This window comes from Arvicanthis niloticus, chromosome 16 (genome assembly GCF_011762505.2).
Source record: "Arvicanthis niloticus isolate mArvNil1 chromosome 16, mArvNil1.pat.X, whole genome shotgun sequence".
Classification (NCBI taxonomy): domain Eukaryota; kingdom Metazoa; phylum Chordata; class Mammalia; order Rodentia; family Muridae; genus Arvicanthis; species Arvicanthis niloticus.
This window is the reverse complement of record NC_047673.1, coordinates 35,854,421-35,870,733: the sequence shown is the minus strand read 5'-3', so window position 1 is coordinate 35,870,733 and position 16,313 is coordinate 35,854,421. Positions and strand designations below refer to the sequence as shown.

Genomic DNA, 16,313 nt, shown 5'->3' with positions numbered 1-16,313 from the left:
GACAGACATAGAAAGCTGTCTACCTCCTTCTCAGTCTACTACCCCGCCATCCTTTACTTCTGGCCAAGGCCATGATGTGGTAAACAGCCAAAGCACTGTTGTTTTCTCATGGAATCTATGTTCACATGGGATGACTAGACACACACAGAGAAGCTTGGTTTAAATGGCATAAATACACAACGTGTGAAACGTAAGGAGCAACCAGGCAGATGACTTTGTTAAGTCTTTCTTCAGCAGAAAGATCACGAAAGTCTTGCTGAGCACCGCTGAGTCCCATGGCCTGAAAAGTACCTATTCTTGGTGTGTTTGTGATTTTCAGCCCCTCTGTAAGAGTTAGCACACATAAAGCTCTTAGGATAGTAGCTAGCACAGGAGCTGATTTTACAGCATCCTTGGATTGATGGGGTTGAATCATTGTTGGACTAATATTTTCTGCAACTTGCCTGGAGCCATGTCTCTGTGTTAACAGCATTTTCTGCTCTTGCAGATGACCCAGGTTTGAAACCCAGCACCAACCCCCTGCCGCTGACAACCACAGACTAATCAGATGCTTTAGGTCTCTGCAGGCAATGGCACAGGAGCACACCCCACACACAGACATACATACATATAATTATAAAATAAAGTAAACCTGAAAAAAAAAGTTTTTGTAGCTTACAGAATGCTAAGTATTTAAGCTTTCCTTTTCTTGAATCTACTTGGAAGCTGTTATTTTGATTACTTATATAAGGTCTTCCAGCTTTTACGGGCTTTCAACTTTAAAAGATCTCCCTAAATTGACACCATTTTCTGGCTTAAGCTCTCTAATTATACTCCAAAGCATAAGGAGAAATAGCTTAAAATTTGTGGTGTTTAAATTATCTTCCTTACGCTATTTTAAATAGAAGGCAAATGTGAATTTGTTCGTGTTGATCTTGTTATCTCAATGGGTGTGAATATAACCAGACACTTTAGAAGGAACAGAAATCGCATTTCCTTGTCTGAATTATTCATGACACTCCGAGATACATTTACGCTTTACCCAGGCTCTGGCAATATTCCTGTGTTATGAAATTGTTGAAGCTCAGTGAGCACTTTTCTTCAGAAAGACTATATTTTGCTTTAAAAAAAAAATAATAGCACTTCATATTTTTTTCTTCTCATCTGTTTTGTAATTTCGAAATTAATAATAAAAAAATAAGAAACCTCTCCTTATTTACTTTTTTATCTCTGGGTAGAAACGGCTTTTTAAAATCACACGTCAGCATTAGGACAATGTGGATGGAAGATCTGATTACTGTGGGACATCTATTCATTCGGTGAATGCTGACTGAAGATTTAATGGGCCAACCTGCTTCCTGAATGCCTTCAATGTCCCAGCTGCCATTCTAAAGCTGGAGTAGAAGGGTCAAGTTTTGCTTGTCACTTTTGTTTTTTTTTTTTTTTTTTTTTTTTTAAACATTAGGTAACCACATGACCTCCCTTTACCTAAAATTGTCTAACCTAGTAGACAGGCACAGAAAACACGAGACTACCCATGCTGTAGCAACAACCAATCAGTTCTAACATTTTCATCTTGACCACTATATTGTATAAATCTCCCGATCTATCTGGATATGGTAGCAGATGTCTGTAATCTCAGTACTCAGGAATCAGAGGCAGGAGGATTAGGGGGTTGAAGCCAACGTGGCCTCTTTCAAAACTGAAGTCCAGGGAGTCAGAGAGATGGCTCAGTGGTTAAGAGCAATTGATGCTCTAGCAGAGGACCGATGTTAATTAAGGTCCTGCACCCACACGATAGTCCACAACCTTCTGGAACTCCCAAGTTCCAAGGAGATCTGATACCCTCTCTTGACTCCACAGGTACCACATAATGTACTGTACAGACTAGGTGCAGGGAAAACATCCATACACATAAAATAAAATCAAGTAAATCTTTAACAACAATAACGGAAGGGAAAAAAATCTAGATCTGGCTATTAAGAAACAAGTCTTTCAAAAGGTGTTTGCTCTCACAGGATAAACTATGGGAATTCTCTTACAATAATATAGTAACAGATAATGTGCACTTGTTTCAGAGCACACTAAACCCCACCAGACTACACAGTGAGCGCAAGAATAGCTGGAGTTGTTGTGACCTGACTCTCTTTCCTTGATTAACTTCAGCACAGAAAATGACAGAATAAGGTGTGGTAGCCCATTGGTAAGCCACAAGAAGTCAGCCCCCTTCAGTATCCACTGTGGGTTTCCTAAGCTTCTTGGTTTTTATTGTTAGGTTTTCCCCCAGCTGTATTAAGTATGGATAAAGGGTATAAAATATTCAATGTCATAATGAGGCCAGAAGTAATGGGGGATTAGTTAATAGGTGGAGAAAGAGCCCCCACAGTCATAAGCATAGGCACATTTTTATCTACAGGGATGTCACCTCTATGCTAGTCACTTCCTGGGAGATCTAAATGCTCCTGAGGAGCTAGCTATCCTAGACTGGTGGCACAAGAACTTTGTAGAGGATGATAAAAGGAACATTTAAACAAAAATATTTTCTCCAGTGTGGCCAGAATGCATATGGGTTTTATTGTTGTTACTACTGTTGTTTTATTTTTTGTGCACTTAAAAAACTTCACTCTAGTCTTACTAACATTTGTAATTCCTGTTGGGAATTTTTCTAAATTGGCACTCTTGGTCAGAAGTCCCTTTTTGTTGTAACTTACTGGTCCCCATAGCTAGTCCTAACAAACACCTTGGTCTCTAAGTCAGAGGTCCTCAACCTTCCTAATGCTCTGACCCTTTAATACAGTTCTTCATGTTGAGGTGAACTCCAGCCATAAAAATATTTTTGTTGCTACTTAATAACTGTAATTTTGTTACTATCATGAATCATAATGTAAATGTTGTAGGCTACCTCTGTGAAAAGATCATTTGACCCCAAATGGGGTCGTGACCCACAGGTTGAGAAACATTGCTCTCAAGGATGCCACATGGAGAAGAACATGGAGGGGATATGGACTCAGAAACATTTTTGTAGCCTCTGCGCTCAACTTTGACCAAAAAATTGAGTAGAAAAGGAATCCGAAAAGATTGATTGGCCTGGACTCACTTTGATAATCTGTAAGAATGTTAGTTCAAACTAAGTCTGCAAAATGTTGCTTTCTTAATAGTACATAAAATTATATCCTGAAAACATAGGTTATAATCATTATAGGAAAATCCCTCTTAATATTTGCCTTCCTTTGTGAACACTTCTCAAAGGAAAATTAAAGGAAGTGAATGTCTGTGTTGGATAAAATCACCCCAAAACAAGAAAAGAGACAAACATCATTTTAAAAGTCCCCGAAGATTTTGATTAAGCCTCTTCTTTATTTGATTTTCCTATATTTACAATATATGCATGAAAAGAACTTAAGTAATATTGCTAACGAATATCTGAGGAGAGTGGAAATGTTTTTGGAGATGTCTCTTGGTCAGATTGAGAAAGAATGGCAGCTCTTTGAAGTTACCTCAGATGAATCCTTTCCGTGAGCAAGCACAAGCAAAGGTAGGGCTCTATATACACCTGATTCAAATAAGGACAAGAAGACTGGAATCTTTTGGCCCAAACTCCTATTTAATGAACAAGTACAATTCTGATTTTTGAAGATTAGAAAGTGTGATATTCTATGTAAGTCTGTCACACTGTATGTGAGCCCTTCCTGGCCCTGTCTTGGCAGGTACGCCATCCTTCAGCCAACATTTATAATCTTGATTGAACTTACCCTGGATCAGAGTTATTAGGCTACTTTTAGAGATCACCAGTTACAGAAACGCTTCTCTCTAGCTGAATACATGTTTTAGCATTTTCAGAAACCATTTATAGATACTTTGAAACACTCAATATAATTCTCAACAGGGATAGTTTACAATAGACATATGTACAGATTTCAGAAAATTATCGAACACAGTTATCTATTATAATTCTTTACTGAAAAATGCAAGGGACAATCACTGTACTATTAAATATTTTTATGTATAAGATATTTCTTAAATATAACATTTTACTTAAATATATTACTTAAATATAAAATATATAGGTGATTCAGATATATGATGAGATTATGTTTCTTAGAAAATTACTGGTATATTTGACTTGAGATACTCAGTTAGTTTGTCTTTAAGATGAATATCAAGCTTATTCTGTTATTTAATTATAGTATGCTATACATTAACATCAGCAGAAGATAGTTAACATAAGCCTTAAGAACCCAATACAATCATGAGGAACTTATATTTAACTTATTTCAGAAGATTCAAATCTGGGATAGATACTAAAATGTCTAGAAATAGGAATATAAGTATTTTTCCAGTATTTTCCTTTCTAATTTGAAACAGCTGAATATTTTAAACCCTCTAATCTGAGCTACTTTATGTATAAAACATTCATACCAAACTAATGATGACTTGTGCCTTGAGCATGGGTATCTTAAGAGATAAGAGATTGAACATAAATTTCCCCATGCATCATCCTGTGGCTCACATTATTCTAGCAATTTCCCCACAACGAAAGACTAATCAGAATATTTCTTTTAAAAATGAATTACACCTTTATCTGGGGGAAAAGTGAGTCTCCATTAAACCTAAGTCTACATCTACAGTGACACCCCCTCACCTAGGAGCTCACACTGGGGGAAGGAGGCGGGGCATCTGCGATTGATTGATGAGGGAGCCTGTTACCTTCAAGGTTTATTTAGGAAAATGCAAAGAAACTTTGTTACCAGACACTGTATTCCAAGTTTTTAGTCCTGCCTTTGCCAGGCTCAAAACCCCTTCCCTTTCTCAACTTCAACATGAAAAGCTGTTTCCTAAGTATTTATACTTCATACATTATATTCGGCTTCCAATAAAAAGTCCAATGAGAACATATCCCAAACAAGAATGGTCACTTTATTATTTTCTCCTGAAATTTTTGTCAGTTAATTTAAAAATTAAATTAAAACATTTTCTTTTAGAAAATGACTAGTTAATGCAAGACACCCATGTTCTTATGAAACTGGGGTCCCAGAGTGACATTTTCACCCCTGACAAGTTGACGCCCCCTCCACTTTTTTTTTTTTTTAATGTTTTGAGTTTCTCTGATTCACAGCAATACTAGATCAAGGGTATATTTACAATAACAGCAAAGCCCAATTTAATTCAGTGGAATGTCTGAATGCTAGGTTCTAAATGCTGTGGAATCAGAGGTCGGTAAGACTGTGGAAACCTGTGAGAGAGGCAAAAGCAAGATGCTGCTGCAGCAGTCAGAAAGAGTCAAGTGGGTTGCTACATGCCATAAGGAACTGTCAGGGGAGCATCCTTGCTGGGTTCCAGGGTCCACTAAAAGTATCTGCTTGGAGAGCTAAAGGGAAAGCTGCAATAGAGGCTGTTAACATCGGCCAGTGTTTCATAGTATGTTTTGGAAATTATAAAATATTTTAACTTTGCCAAGAGGAAAGCTGAAGATGGCAGAAATTTATCTAAAACTAAGCAAAAGCCCCACAAGCAAAGTGTTCAGACATGAGGACTCTCTGAACTCTGTTCTTAGAGCTCTGGATATTCGGCATGGAATTGGTTTGGGAGTGCTGGTCTTCTGTGGCCGCCACCTTATAGGGTTAGCAACGTGGGAAAACAGAGCTGGAGCCTGTCGGTCTTCCTGTGAGCTCACATGCTCCTGTCCCACCAAAAGACACCACACGGGCAGCGAGGCTCGCCCCTCAGGTGTACTGTAGGTATTCCCACAGCCTGTTCTAAAGGTTACCCCGGGAGAAATTAGTACAGTATGATTTTCTTGCCATGGGCATGTTTGCAGATTCTAAGGTCTCCTTTGGTGGTATCATAAAAAGGAAACGGAATAGAAAGGGGCTCTTTTCAGCATCCATTTCATTCTCCCTGAATGATCTACATGGCTGAGAGTTTTTAGTCACAGAACTTGACTTAACGGTGTCTGTTTGGTTACTTTGCCTTGAGTACAATCCCATCACCTTAGCATTTTATCCCAGGAACCTTTCCCACTCCGCCAGAGCCCTGACCACAGGCTTCATTATCTAGCACGCACACACTCACGTGTCTCCACATTGAGGATTCTTAGTCTAAATCTTTACATCCTGGATACTGATGACAAGAAGAAAATTATAAAATGCCCCCCTCCTTATGCTTTATGACGTGCTCCTCTGAGTGTATGCTAACATATGAAATAGGTGATTCGTGTCCACATATATCAGTGAAGACATCACAATTAACTATATTGGGAGACTCCTTATCCAGCCTATACTTAGCCACAATAAAGACAGGAAGCAATAAATTACTTCTTGGAAAAAGACCTCGGTAACTATTTACTTGAAATTTCTCGGCAAACTTTTTTTTCCCTGATAGAGGCATTATCAGAAGTTTTCAACAAAATCGTTTTTTACTATTTTCAACAGCCTTCTGACTAACCAGACATTCCTGGTACACCAGCGGTAGAACTGACTTAGAAATGGTGCAAAAGCACGATTTACTCATTCCTTGATCCATTCCTCCAGAATTTCAATTCACAGTACCAGCTTGTTCCTAAGAGACTATTAAGCACAGCAGTACTCAGAAGGGGCAAGCCCCCGTTCCATTCAAAGTCTGTGTCACTCTCAACCAGCATCAGATACCGCTCTCGTTATTGGTGTGTGCATCTGTAGGAAGCATGTGGTATTTTTTTGTCTCGCCGCCCTATGAAATCTATCTACTCGTGAGAAGAAAACTAAGCAAGAAAACAAATTTTCCTGCCCCATCCTATAGAATCACTTGATTTCAATGCAAAGACTTCATCTCTTTTCTTTCCCTGGATTCTGAGCTTGGGGAGTACAATGGTGGTGTTGTGCTCTGGGGTAGCCTGGCATGCAGGATATTGGGAGAGGAGGTGTGAGCAACTTGCAATACCTACAGTGTTTGCTCTATAACTGCCAGGGACTAAATCAAACAGCACACCGGGCGATTCGGTCCAGAATAAGCAAGTACAAAATCCACTGACTGTTATGACCTATATCGGGAACACAGTCCCTTACTTTAAAGGTGTGCATAGGTGTAAAGATTTAAAACATTTATGAGGATTAAAAACAAATGTTCCACAGCTTGCATTCTGCCGGTTTGCTGTGTAGTTCTTTTAACGTGTCAAAGGGCAAGTCACAAAAGAATCCATTGTTCTGGCGGAGAGAAAGGTTATTGGCTATCAGGTCTGTCCAGAAAGACAAGCCATGATAGTTTGTTAAAACAGTAAATATTTATTTTAAATCCTCACGCAAAACAGCAGCGCTGCCTTTTTCTTTATCATACAATTTCTGGAATCTCAACTCACCGAGTTAACTCTGTATCTGAGACACTAATTTGTGGAAGTAATGTGTGTGTGTTTCCTCCTTAATTTCAGATCATAAGGATCAATGTAAATTTTTTCAGGTTAAGTTTTGCTTCCCTTTATTATTTTATGCTGAGGTTTCAAAAGAGGGGGGGAAAAAAGCTTACCTCCGTCAGTCAAGTGGGATGCCCGGAACCCCTTTCTCGGCCGCAGCTTCAGCGTGTAAGAGCAGATGCTCTGTGAGCCAACAGTCTGTTAACAGGAAGCAGGTGAACCCGAGAGCGTCCGCCTGCGTTCCAGCCCAGTGCCTGTCCGAGCACACACCTGCTTTCCCAGACCTGCGACTCATAAGCAACAGCCTGGCCCAGAACCTGTGCTCGCGGAGTGCGACCCTCTCCCTTTAGACACCCCAGTTCTCTCAGCTAGAGAGCCGCAGAGATAACTGTGCAGGGCAGGCTTGCCTTCCCGAGACAAAACCCTTTCCTGCTGCCCGCGAGCGGCTACGCAGCATTATCACCCTGCAGTCCCCGTGCTCCAATCAGCTAATTGCAACAGCAGTCAACAGCTTGTCGCAGGGCCAGCTTGCGGGCACACGTGGCTGCAATAATTGTGCACTAGCATGCCCACTGTGGCTCTCTTCTCTCCAAAGATTTTTTTTTTTTTAATGCTTCTTCCACAGCGAAGCTCTATGCCACACTGCTCTCCATAAGGAAAATGGCTGGTCCTCTCAGCGAGGCTGCAGACAGCTCATTGGGTTCCACTGGCTTTTCGTAGCCATAGCAACAGCCAACAGACAGACTTAGCGAGCATGGCTGGTCATGTGCAGCACACGACACAGCTTGGTAATTTCTTTCTTCTTCTTTTTTGTTTTTGTTTTTATTTTTTCAAATCAAACTCATCATTTTTCGAAGGAGGGCAGCTTCTGTTACCTTTCTAAATGTTTCATCTACAGCGCAAGCGCCCTGGGCCTTCATCCCCCTTCCCCCCCCCCCCCCCTTCTAGGGAACTTTTGTTTTGTCAGTGTTACACTGTGAGATCAAGCTGTATTCTTCTCTATCCAGGTTAATAATATACATATCGCCCGAGAGGCACCAATTGGAACCATGAATGAAACCAGGTTCGACCTTAGAAAGGGCTGGAGACTGCTGTGGTTTTATTGTTGTTGTTGTTTGTTTTTCCCCAATGACAATCTTATAGCCAACTTAACTCAAATAAAGCCCCGTGGGTTGTGTGTTATATATGGTCAAAATAATAGCCTACTCAGATGAGCTAGTTTAGTAATTCTGAATTATCCATTTATCTATAGAATGTGTTTAATGTTTTTATTCATTGCACAGTTTAAAGTAGAGCTTTTAAAAGTTCTACTGCAGTTTCTGCAGGAAATTTTTGTTAACGCGATTATACTTTATTTTTAATCTTAAAATACTTTAAAACATACACATCAAATGAAAAATCCCTTTGAGAATGTAAGCATTCCCTTCAAGGCAGGAGTAGCTTGCATTGCATTCCACATTCTCTCAAAAGCCCACCTCCTCAGGACTCTTCCATGGTTAATGTCATTAACATTTAAATCTCTAACCCCTCCCCCAACCTTTTCTATGCTTTAAGTATTGTCTCCAGTCATATTTGATTTGATATATTTTCAGTGTCTTAGTTAGCTTTCTCCTATCAATTTATTTGAAATGGTGTGTTAACACTTTGGACTTGTAAATAGACAAGTTTTGTTTGCTAGGAGACATTGATTTATATTTCGTGAGGACTGCATCTTTCCTGCCCAAGTTAACATTCCTGACTTCTGTTGTCATTCCCCAGGTCAATATGACAGGAATTCTGTGGATGTAGATTTAAGGAATCCTGTTTCCTCTCCTTGTCCAAGCAGATTCATCTTTGTCCCACACGGGATCAGTATGTCCAGTACGAAGGAGTGAGTGTACCCTTCCTGCTTGGCTAGAGTCCCACACTTTAGACAGTCGTTAGAGTTATACTCTGTTAAGTCACCGAGGTTCTTAGTTTTGAACTGGCCACAATTCCGTAAGCACTGTCTGCTCTTCAATCCCAAAGGTCCACATCTCGAGTGGCATCAAGATCTCCTGAACTCCTGGATGTTTCCATTTCTTGAAAAGTTCATTACTGAACCCCCCCATCCAGCACCTTTAGCCTTGGGTCCAGGCTGCCTCTGTAACCTTCCATATCTTGCTCAAATAGAGCACTCTTAAACAGAGCTCACCTCTGTGGCCCCACTCTGCAGGGATCTGTCTCTGTTGTCTGGAGACCTGTTGTGCCTTGTTTAGTCATTAACAGACTTTCTCTGCCACAGCTTGGAAGCTAATCTGGCCCATACATATTGCCTTCTATACTTGAATACTGTAGCTTCTCAATACATATATTTTCTTGAATGGAAGAAGGGATCTAACTTCTAACTTCTAACTTGCCTAGGCTGGACCTCAACTTCTGAACTCAAGGAATTCTCCTGCTTCAGTTTATTGAATAGCTGTGACTACAGGTATAAGTCGCTATGTGTGTCTTCCTTAATAGTTAATGATATCCTACAGCTCTGTAAAATTTCTGGGTTTTATCTCATTTTTAAACATCTTACATTTATGGATACAGTCGTCTCAGGAAAACTGACTTGATCCTAACTAAATACTTTATAAAAGATACCAACAAATATTTGGAGGTTATTTTGGATTTTTATATAACTTTTTTCATGTTATGTCTGAAAATGTCTTTGTTCTACTTACATGGTTGCTTAGTTGTGTATGGAAACCATTCATCATTTTCTTTTGGGATTCAAAGGGTCTTCTTCCTTTATCATGCACCTCCTACTCCATTCACCATAAACAGTTCTTTCTCTAAAGAAAAGAACCTGAAACCCCCACGTTTCATGGGACTAGAAAGCTGGTAGGAACTGAAACCAATTCTTTGCTCTTTTGTGACCCCGTGTTGTCCTGTATTCATCTTTATTGGTGGCTAAACTACAGGAGAAAGGTTCCAGGACAACCTTCTCTCACCAACGATAACATAACCATCATATGTTCAAGGCCTTTATACAAAATGGTGTGTTGCCATGCAGTTCACATCTAATTCAGCCAACACAAATTTGCTACATGGTTGAGGCTGAATTTGAATTCTTGATCCTCCTGCCTCTGCCTCCTTAGTACTAGTGTTATAGGTATGTACTACTATGTATTACACCACATGGAAGCATTTGTGAATTTTTTTTTATTGGTGATGGGCTGAATCTGTTGATGTTGAACCCAAGGTTGCAGAGGGCTTGTTAAGTACAGCTCTGTATAAGGTCTTGGGTCCTCATTGGCTTTTCCTTTATATCAAAACCTCTCTCTTCAAACTCTGTCTGGCATGGATTATCAATCTCTCTCGTCCTATGGGTCCATTCGAATTCAAATATCTAACTTCTATTCTTCTCGTGAAGGTGTCCATTTAAGCATTCTATGGACAGGCTTCTAAGATGCAAATCCAGCCTTTCTGACTCATCTTTCACTGGGAGATGAGATGTCTTCTACATTGCTAATGCCTTGGACCTGGCAAGCCTCCTTGCTTTGGTGTCATTAGTCAGGATGCTTGGTATCATCTAGTTTTCAAACTTTGGCCAGGGAAGTAGCAGTGAAATCATCATTTATTACTGTTTTATTTTCTATCTCTCTAGTCACTAACAAAATGGAACATCTCTTCATTTGGAGGCCTTTTACGTCACCACCTCTCTCAAATTCTTACTAATGGCCTTGCATCTTTCTTCTGTTGAAGTGCTGACTTACAGTGAGGTTTTAAGCAAAATGTCTTATATAAAATAGTTTCAAATTTCTATGTATTATAATTAAATTTTTTTATCTAATTAAAAGCTAATAAGGTATCCACTGACATATAAATATAATACATATACTATTTCTGTGGGGGGAGTTATTATGAAATAAACTGAAGAATGAGGGTAGGAACTTCCACTTGGACATTACCTTCTATATGGAAGCATGTACTACCATACTAGAATATATACAGTGTAGTCTAAATAAGTACACTACATTTATTTAGTAAAATAGAGTGTATGTTTAGAAATAATATTGGATAAAACCATAACATTATACAATATTTATTATATGTCATTCTTTTAACAGCTGAGTTATACCCCATACAAATTTATACTACCTGTAATTTATCTGTCTTCTACCTTATTTATTTATCATCTAAGAGCTAAGTTATACCACAAATATATCCATACCTATCATCTATCTTTTGTCTATTATTTACTTACCTACATATCTATCAATATTTATCATCTATCATCTATCAATCACCTATATACCATCTGGCTGCTATCATCCATCCATCTATCTATCTATCTATCTATCTATCTATCTATTTATCTATCGTCTATCATTATCTATTAGTTATCATTTCTCTCTAAATGAGGAATGGGAAATATTCACCATACTAAAACCTTGAGAGTCTTAGGTGAAGGATGTTTTTATCTTATTTTTCAATTCTTTCCACTTTTCTATAGCTTTGAACCTTTTGTTGTCATGTTGCCAAGTGTTTTTTTAAATGGAATAAAATGTAGCACTTGGAATAGATAACCATTTTAAGGTTAAGGTACATAACTTCTTAGTAAAGTTAAAAATGAAGATTGATAAACTATGAACTAACTAAGGTATTATTGTTTTTCTTATTGAGAAGGTATTTGGGTGAAAACTATTTCCCTACTTTTGCTGCCTCCTGGTGTCTTGACCATAAGCCACTTATCCACTGGTTCCCAAGTTGAACCCCTTCTTAATCTGGTTCCTTCCTTGCTGTAAAACTCAATGAGAGCATTGTTGCTTAGGTCAACACACTCCATGGGCACACCTATCCTAGAGCCTCCATCACTGGGTTCTACCAAAAGATCTCTTCTTGTGTAACAAAGAAAGTCTTTGTAAGGCTCAGTGTGGGGAATAAAGCCGGAGTGTGGTTTGTTTAATGGAATGACACAGTTTTATAAAGCACAGGCAGAAGTTCCTAATTTCTAATAACAAATGGAATGGGCCAAGGGTTGTGCCACAATCTTTAGTGTTTAGCTATCTTCTCAATGACAGGAATAATGAGCACCCTAATTGGGGAATGTGACAACCACCTTTCAATTTGAGATTGAAAAGTAAAGTGAAGTAAATTGGGTTTGGTTCAAAGCATCCATTCTCTAAGATGCTATTCTGGAAAACAGAGACCTCTAGGCTGTTGAGTTCATGCCTTCATACCCAACAAAGAATTTTAATTCCCATTAATATCTAGAGTGGCATTCACATGTTCTGCTCCCAACACCCAAACCAGTCCAGCCTACCGAAGGCTTTTCAGAAATCCATGTACCAAGTAAGTCAAAAGTGAAAAAAAAAAATACAGAACAAACTGTTATCACAGGAGAAACGGTGAAAACATCGGTGTTTTTTTGAAAACATTTTCAAAAACTTGACATAAAATAATCTACGAACATGGCACTACCAAGTACATCATAGAAGGCTATCCCACAAGGAGGAACCAGAACCCTGTCATTCTGCATCCCTTCCAGAATAAGAAGTAGTGGGGAAAGAAGGCAAGAGGTCCAGGAAGCAGAGTTAGCAGGGCCTAAGGTGCTCCATAATAACAGCGTTCCTTTGGCTATCCCAGCCTTCCGAAACTCTGGGCTTGCAAATGACTATGATCACAGAAACTGAAAGGGGACCTTCATCGTACAGTCTGCATTTATACGTGTCAGTAGGAGCCTGCGGGGATGTTATTCAAGAACAACAAAACTAACCCATCATTATACTACCCACCAACCTGCTTCCTGTTCTGAGAACTAACCCCTTGAGCACAAACAGGTTTTGCTAGGCTCAGCTCAAGACCTGAGGTCTGTGTTCAGCGTAAGGTGTGAGTTTACAAGAAGCTGCGGGAAGAGAGAGCTGTACCTGGGCTCCCTGAGAGTGACCGTGTTCCCTCATAATCTTGAAAAGTGGCCAGGGAAGAGGAGACTGGCAGCAGTTTCTCTCCCGTGGGGGAAGCACACTTTGTTTTCGGGAGGCACTCGGTCACATCTGGAGTGTATCTAGGGTGACCTTTTCCACTTACCGCCGTGTCCAGTGGAATCAATGCCTCCCAGGGAGGAGCAGGCGGAGTGCCACATACCCAGCTCAGAAACAGCCCCAGGCTCTGTCGTCCCAGCAGTATTGAATCAGTAAGGAAACGTCAGCTTCAGCAGAGGAAGTCAGGCCAGAAGCTCCTTTAAACAAATGCTGTTGGTTTCACCGGAGCCATTGAAAAGAAACCTATGAGAGAGACAGGGTGAAACTTGGCAGGGTTTGTGAATGCTGCGCAGGCAAAGGCCAAAACCGGAAGCAACCAAATGCGCAAATGCCCAGAAACAAAATGAAAATAAGAACTGTCACCTTTTGTCCTTCAGATATAAATGATTCTGATGCAACACTTCTGCTACAGATGCTGAGATTCAATCATAGAAGGAAGACGGAGCCAAAGAATTACGCCCTATCACATGGGCTTCGGGATCCAGGAAAAGGCTTGCCAAAGGGCAGCATATACAGCTAGGAAAAAGAAACTTTGTCCTGCAAAGATCAGACAACTAACTACTCTACCACTGAACGACATCTCTAGCTTGGCCCGTTTTGAGGACCTTTCCCACACCCTCCATCCAGCAGACCTGAGGTATCCTCATCAGGTTCCAATCACAAAGGAAGCTTGCAGATGCTGGCCTATAGCCAGGCTCATTACGGCCTCAGACAAGAGTAATAGTGATCTGCTGTGGACGAGGAAAAGAACAATTGAATGTCGGTACCGGGTAGCCATAACCAGACGACATTGGCCATGGTTACAAAGAGAGCATCTCTCATTGTCACAGACACTTTCATCTAGTGGACTCCTGGGGGTCACTTATGCTGAGAGCCTCCCTGCTGCATTGAAAGAAAGCTTCATTCCTGGTTTGTTCCTTCCTATGTCGCTAATTTGGCTGGACCTCATCAGAGTTGAGGATCTGAAGGGCTGATTTAACCAGGTGAAGAAGTGTCCTTTCTAGTGGTGGGACACCGGTCCATCAGGGTATACCTGCTGCTGTCTCAGCAGAGACGCAAGCAGCTTAGCCAAGGGCTACTCCCTATCCTAGTTTCAAACCCATATGCCAGTTTAATTAATTTTTCCTCCATTTACTGAATAAATAAATGCACTGCACAGATCCAACCTTTCTGTCAGCATCAGCTGTGGGGATCTAGTGGGAATGACTTAACCCCCTTTGTGCCTTAGCAGACATTATCTAACTCAGAAAACAGTTGTTATGGAAACTAACTAATTAAAAGAGTATCATGGGCTCTTTGGCACTTGGTGTCTCATTGTTATTGCATTGCTATACTATAAGACAAATTGTGATGGATACAGATGTCTGGAATGTTCTAATATATAATTGTAAAAAGTAGATGAGCATGCAACACAGGTTTTTTTTTTTTTTTTTTTTTTGCATTGTTACTTTGCTTCTTTGCTTCCTGTCGAGAAGGATGATCAGATGCAGTGTGAATTGCTTTTTCTCGTTACTGTGATGAACTACCAGACAAAAAGCAACTTCCGAGGAGGAAGGTTAATTTGAGTTCACAGTTTGAAGGTACAGTCCATTCTAGTGGGGATGGCATGGCAGTAGGGTCATAAGCCAGCTGGTCTCATGGATCCAAAGCCAAAAGCAGGGAAATGAATGCTGAAGCCAGCTGGCTTCTTCCCCCCTATTCAGTCCAGGTCCTCAACTCCTAGAAAGGTGTTACCTACAGTCAGGATGGGTCTTCCCTTTGCAGGTAAACCTTTCTGCAAAAACCGTCAGATATGTCCAGAGGTGTGCCTCCCTGAAGGTTCTGGACCTCACAAATTAACAGGGAGCTTTATTATTGGCCATCACAGATCCTAAGGACCAGTGGAGGTCAGTGAGGAAGATATAGGCACTGGCTATTAACTGGCATTGAAGGGTACCTGGATCCCGATAGTAAAGCTGTTGGAGCCCTATTCAGCCACAGCCCCTGCCCTCCACTTGATGAATATTTTCCCTGCCTGCTTCTTTAAATTGTGGTTATCCTATCTTCCCTAATAGCCCTACTTTCTTTACTCCCATAACCCCTTAAGTATGTGTGGTGAAGAACGGTACTGGAAGAACATCCAGGGGCTGCTGGGGCAGAGCTGCCCCTGAGGGGAGCTCACTTCTGAGGCCAGGTTGTCCTTAGGAGCACAGCTGAGGAAGAAAAGAACCGAAGACATAGAGCGCTGGGCCAGAGCTGCACAGGAATATATCTCAGGGGATAGAAGTTCCTGAGGGGGATCCTAGACATGCTTCTGAGGGACATTTATGGACAGAGACACCCTTCCCTTTAAGACTAGTAGGTGCATTTGGACACAGGGTGTCAGCCAGCCTACAGTTGACCACACTCACATTGTGTCTGTATATCTGCTTGCACATTTCTGGATCATTATCACTGTTGGCTAGAACATGGAGTTCTCAATGGCAAGAATCGACTTGGCTTTGCTTTCATCTTATTTCCCCGCTCATGCGTGCAGATGCAGACACAGTGAACGAACAGGAAAGCAAGTGAATCCAGAAGAGGCACTGTTGCCTTGTATCTTCCCTGACTGCCGTTCCTTCATCCAATCAAATGTTCCCTTGACTCATCACATGTACCAAGAATAGTGTCAGATTAGTAAATCAAGGCTCACATTCCAGGGTGGAGGTGAAAACATAAACCAATCCCTAGTGATGTCACAATGGGATTTCTCAGAGTAATTACCTCCAGGGAACAAAGAGAAAGATCATTAGTCTATGTGTTTCATAAAAAGCTGTGCTTGAGTTAGTTCAGGTAGATGAAGAGGGGGTCACCTCTCTGACAGGCAGAAACAGGATTTCTATGTTGAGGAAAGGAGCAAGCGTGACAGTGTAGAGGCAAGAAGTCCCTAGGAAGGTAGATGTAGTCGTAGTTTTGGATTGGGCAAGAGAGGAGATAAGGCT

At 40.6% G+C, this 16,313-nt stretch overlaps 1 protein-coding gene across 26 annotated transcripts in view; it reads right to left on the bottom strand.

Moving 5' to 3' along the window:
• Positions 1–8,137, bottom strand: part of Sorbs2 (sorbin and SH3 domain containing 2) — a 191,946-nt gene extending 183,809 nt beyond the window's left edge. For 4 of the 26 annotated variants that reach the window (XM_034520140.2, XM_076914081.1, XM_076914088.1 and 1 more), the window contains exon 1: positions 7,477–8,040. The gene's annotated coding sequence lies outside the window, so the exon portion shown is untranslated. Of the gene's footprint in view, positions 1–7,476 lie in introns of all 26 variants that reach the window. The other 22 variants (XM_034520143.2, XM_034520146.2, XM_034520141.2 and 19 more) reach the window with 13 other exon arrangements.
• Positions 8,138–16,313: the final 8,176 nt, after the last annotated feature.